The sequence below is a fragment of the Schistocerca gregaria genome, unplaced genomic scaffold (genome assembly GCF_023897955.1).
Source record: "Schistocerca gregaria isolate iqSchGreg1 unplaced genomic scaffold, iqSchGreg1.2 ptg000623l, whole genome shotgun sequence".
Taxonomy (NCBI): Eukaryota; Metazoa; Arthropoda; class Insecta; order Orthoptera; family Acrididae; genus Schistocerca; species Schistocerca gregaria.
Window position 1 is genome coordinate 562,501 of NW_026062011.1, and position 5,000 is coordinate 567,500.

General features: G+C 52.8%; 1 non-coding gene across 1 annotated transcript in view; it reads left to right on the forward strand.

Annotated features, from left to right (window-relative positions):
* The first annotated feature begins 3,674 nt into the window (after positions 1-3,674).
* The window catches only part of LOC126317206 (small subunit ribosomal RNA), a 1,893-nt gene continuing 567 nt past the window's right edge, over positions 3,675-5,000 (forward strand). The window contains exon 1 of the ribosomal RNA XR_007556483.1: positions 3,675-5,000. This exon is cut by the window's right edge and continues 567 nt beyond it. This is a non-coding gene — a ribosomal RNA (small subunit ribosomal RNA).

Sequence of the window (5,000 nt, forward strand, 5' to 3'; positions counted from 1 at the left end):
GTCGATACTCGCCCACTGGTGGAAGGTAAGCATTCTGCTTTACATCAGTACATAACTAATATTTCAGTCGTCTGACGTCCCTCCTTAGTAAATGATGCAGGACCACATACATAGATGATACATACTGTAAACTGGGGAGGACAGTGTGAACCGCACTCGACCCAGTCACCCTATCTCACAGTCCACTCCGTGTGTAACAAAGCGAAAGCACCAAAGCACTAGCGTTCAACAACATCCATTTTATCCTCGCTGCCACAGGACACTATCCAAAGAACGACAAGAGGAACGTGACGTCCACTAATAAGACACAATGTCTCACATCACCCGCAAACAACGCAGCTCAAATCAGCCAGCAACACCCACAGTGGTCCACCCAGTATCAACACAAGACGCAACGCCACGCCACAACACAAAAGGTACAAGTAATAAAATACCCTTTGGCCACACCCCTGGTAAAGACATCGAACCAACCCACCACCTGACACCAGCCAAACGTACATCCTGATTTGACACATCTCTGGCAACCTTACCCACGTTGGCCCTTAACCTAACCCACGTTGGCCCTTAACCTAACCCACGTTGGCCCTTAACCTAACCCACGTTGGCCCTTAACCTAACCCACGTTGGCCCTTAACCTAACCCACGTTGGCCCTTAACCTAACCCACGTTGGCCCTTAACCTAACCCACGTTGGCCCTTAACGTAACCCACGTTGGCCCTTAACCTAACCCACGTTGGCCCCTAACCTAACCCACGTTGGCCCCTAACCTAACCCACGTTGGCCCCTAACCTAACCCACGTTGGCCCCTAACCTAACCCACGTTGGCCCCTAACCTAACCCACGTTGGCCCCTAACCTAACCCACGTTGGCCCCTAACCTAACCCACGTTGGCCCCTAACCTAACCCACGTTGGCCCCTAACCTAAGTTACGCTGCACCTTAACCTAAGTTACGCTGCACCTTAACCTAAGTTACGCTGCACCTTAACCTAAGTTACGCTGCACCTTAACCTAAGTTACGCTGCACCTTAACCTAAGTTACGCTGCACCTTAACCTAAGTTACGCTGCACCTTAACCTAAGTTACGCTGCACCTTAACCTAAGTTACGCTGCACCTTAACCTAAGTTACGCTGCACCTTAACCTAAGTTACGCTGCACCTTAACCTAAGTTACGCTGCACCTTAACCTAAGTTACACTGCACCTTAACCTAAGTTACACTGCACCTTAACCTAAGTTACACTGCACCTTAACCTAAGTTACACTGCACCTTAACCTAAGTTACACTGCACCTTAACCTAACTTACACTGCACCTTAACCTAAGTTACACTGCACCTTAACCTAAGTTACACTGCACCTTAACCTAAGTTACACTGCACCTTAACCTAACTTACACTGCACCTTAACCTAAGTTACACTGCACCTTAACCTAACTTACACTGCACCTTAACCTAACTTACACTGCACCTTAACCTAAGTTACACTGCACCTTAACCTAAGTTACACTGCACCTTAACCTAACTTACACTGCACCTTAACCTAACTTACACTGCACCTTAACCTAAGTTACACTGCACCTTAACCTAAGTTACACTGCACCTTAACCTAAGTTACACTGCACCTTAACCTAAGTTACACTGCACCTTAACCTAAGTTACACTGCACCTTAACCTAAGTTACACTGCACCTTAACCTAACTTACACTGCACCTTAACCTAACTTACACTGCACCTTAACCTAACTTACACTGCACCTTAACCTAACTTACACTGCACCTTAACCTAACTTACACTGCACCTTAACCTAACTTACACTGCACCTTAACCTAACTTACACTGCACCTTAACTGTCACATGTAACGTCACAGGAATGTAGCTTTGCCTAACAGCAACCCTCTGAACATAGTTCACTGCTTGGATCCTCTGGTGTCATGTGTATTTCTCGATGCCATGGTGCGTACCCTCACGTAAATGTCTTTCGAGTGTTGCGTACTTTCTACACAGTCCCGCTAACCACTGGAAGGGTGTAACGCTACAGAACGAATATCGCCCTCCCCTCCTGCCCTTCCAAGCTGGTCGGTCAGGCGTTTGTTTGTGAAATGAGCCTTGCAGCTGTTCAGTTGCATTTGGTTGTCGATGCAGTCAGTGTACGTTGTGGTACGGCCTGTGTGGACTGTCCGCTGATGTACGCGTAACCCACACTGATCATCCGTCGTTACGTACTGAGTGACATAATGTGGCACATGCTTGACCGTACACCGGCTGCGCCCTACAATGGCGAATCATAAGGGCCATATGTTGTGCACGATGCTACTTGTCTCGTCTCCCCATTACAGCGAGATTGCACTGTTGTACGCCGTAGAGACATGTGGTAGGTACGGACGAAAGTATTGCATGTTGGCCCCCCCCCCCCTCCCTCTGCCGGGAATCAGCGTGAGCCGTCTGTTGATGTAGCGACGAGGGTTTTCCTATTTAATCGTATTGCCCCACACAACATGATACCACGGTGGACCGCGTTCCACATCTGCGACATGCTACAGAGGCCGGTTGACAGTCGACCGCGCAAGGGACATTGCACACGTGCGCGGACCATCTTCCACGTGTTCTCTCGTGTACGTGCCGTAGTGTGTATATGGGCTGATGTAGCGTGTCGTGACACATAACATGCAGGCATGCCAGAATCGTAGATTTCGCAAATGTTGATTGACGTATACGTTTGCTGCCAAAGATCCGCAAATGAACTGGAAATCAGTTGTTGAGCGGTTGTTCGCGCTGCAGGTGCATCGGTGATAGCGACGATCGGTACATCTGTGAACCGGTTGTTTCGGCGGTACCCGCCATGCCCCCGAACCTGAGTTGGCCATGTGGGTATGAAGCGATACGAGGCTGTGGCTTGGTGGGACAGTCCCCGGCCGGTGAGGGGGGGCCGCGCGGCGTGCTGGCCGCGCGCTGCGTGAGCGCACGCACTACAGCCGGCTGGTGGGGGGCGCCCAGTGGCAGGAGCGCCGGCCGACGGGCCCGGCTGGCGTCCCAGCTACGCGCCGGCGCACCCGGCGCGCGGCGCCAGGCGGCCAAAGTGGGTTCTGCCGAGCCCGGTGCGAAGCGCGGTGGACATCTGCAGTGTGCTGGTCCGATTGCGGACTGTGTGCGTTGAGGATGCGCCGCCGCCCGGCACTCGGCGTCGCGACGCCGTCTGCTGCTCGGTCGCCCCCAGCGGTTCTCGCAGGTGGTTTGTATCGCAGCTCTGCGGACGTGTTGGCGCGTGCGCTGTGCTGGGAGAGTTCGCTTCTGCACCCAAGTGGGGCTTTGCCCTTCTGTGGCGCTGGCGTTGGAGCTGCCGGTCACCGTAGGTGGCGCGTGTTGTTTCCCGCCGGCAATGCCACGACAGCACGCTCCCGGGCCTCTGTCGGCAGCGGCAAGCTCAGTTGGGAGCACGGGTGTTCGCACTGAAAGCGTCTACTCGCCTATCTCCGGGCGATTGCGCCTCTCTCGAACCCGACCAAGTACTTAGGACGGCGCTGCGCGCCGCCGGGACCTGAGAGGGTTTCGAGGTGTATCGTGCAGGGGAGCTCAGCCTCCTCCTGTTTGCAGAATAATTGAGCGGACGCTTGCGTGTTCGCGCGGGCCCTCGGGACACACTCCCGGGCGGCCGGCTGCTCAGCTCTCGTTGACGCAGCTCCCTGGTTGATCCTGCCAGTAGTCATATGCTTGTCTCAAAGATTAAGCCATGCATGTCTCAGTACAAGCCGCATTAAGGTGAAACCGCGAATGGCTCATTAAATCAGTTATGGTTCCTTAGATCGTACCCACGTTACTTGGATAACTGTGGTAATTCTAGAGCTAATACATGCAAACAGAGTCCCGACCAGAGATGGAAGGGACGCTTTTATTAGATCAAAACCAATCGGATTGGCTCGTCTGGTCCGTTTGCCTTGGTGACTCTGAATAACTTTGGGCTGATCGCACGGTCCTCGTACCGGCGACGCATCTTTCAAATGTCTGCCTTATCAACTGTCGATGGTAGGTTCTGCGCCTACCATGGTTGTAACGGGTAACGGGGAATCAGGGTTCGATTCCGGAGAGGGAGCCTGAGAAACGGCTACCACATCCAAGGAAGGCAGCAGGCGCGCAAATTACCCACTCCCGGCACGGGGAGGTAGTGACGAAAAATAACGATACGGGACTCATCCGAGGCCCCGTAATCGGAATGAGTACACTTTAAATCCTTTAACGAGTATCTATTGGAGGGCAAGTCTGGTGCCAGCAGCCGCGGTAATTCCAGCTCCAATAGCGTATATTAAAGTTGTTGCGGTTAAAAAGCTCGTAGTTGGATTTGTGTCCCACGCTGTTGGTTCACCGCCCGTCGGTGTTTAACTGGCATGTATCGTGGGACGTCCTGCCGGTGGGGCGAGCCGAAGGCGTGCTTGCGCGTCCCGAGGCGGACCCCGTTGAAATCCTACCAGGGTGCTCTTAGTTGAGTGTCTCGGTGGGCCGGCACGTTTACTTTGAACAAATTAGAGTGCTTAAAGCAGGCAAGCCCGCCTGAATACTGTGTGCATGGAATAATGGAATAGGACCTCGGTTCTATTTTGTTGGTTTTCGGAACCCGAGGTAATGATTAATAGGGACAGGCGGGGGCATTCGTATTGCGACGTTAGAGGTGAAATTCTTGGATCGTCGCAAGACGAACAGAAGCGAAAGCATTTGCCAAGTATGTTTTCATTAATCAAGAACGAAAGTTAGAGGTTCGAAGGCGATCAGATACCGCCCTAGTTCTAACCATAAACGATGCCAGCCAGCGATCCGCCGCAGTTCCTCCGATGACTCGGCGGGCAGCCTCCGGGAAACCAAAGCTTTTGGGTTCCGGGGGAAGTATGGTTGCAAAGCTGAAACTTAAAGGAATTGACGGAAGGGCACCACCAGGAGTGGAGCCTGCGGCTTAATTTGACTCAACACGGGAAACCTCACCAGGCCCGGACACCGGAAGGATTGACAGATTGATA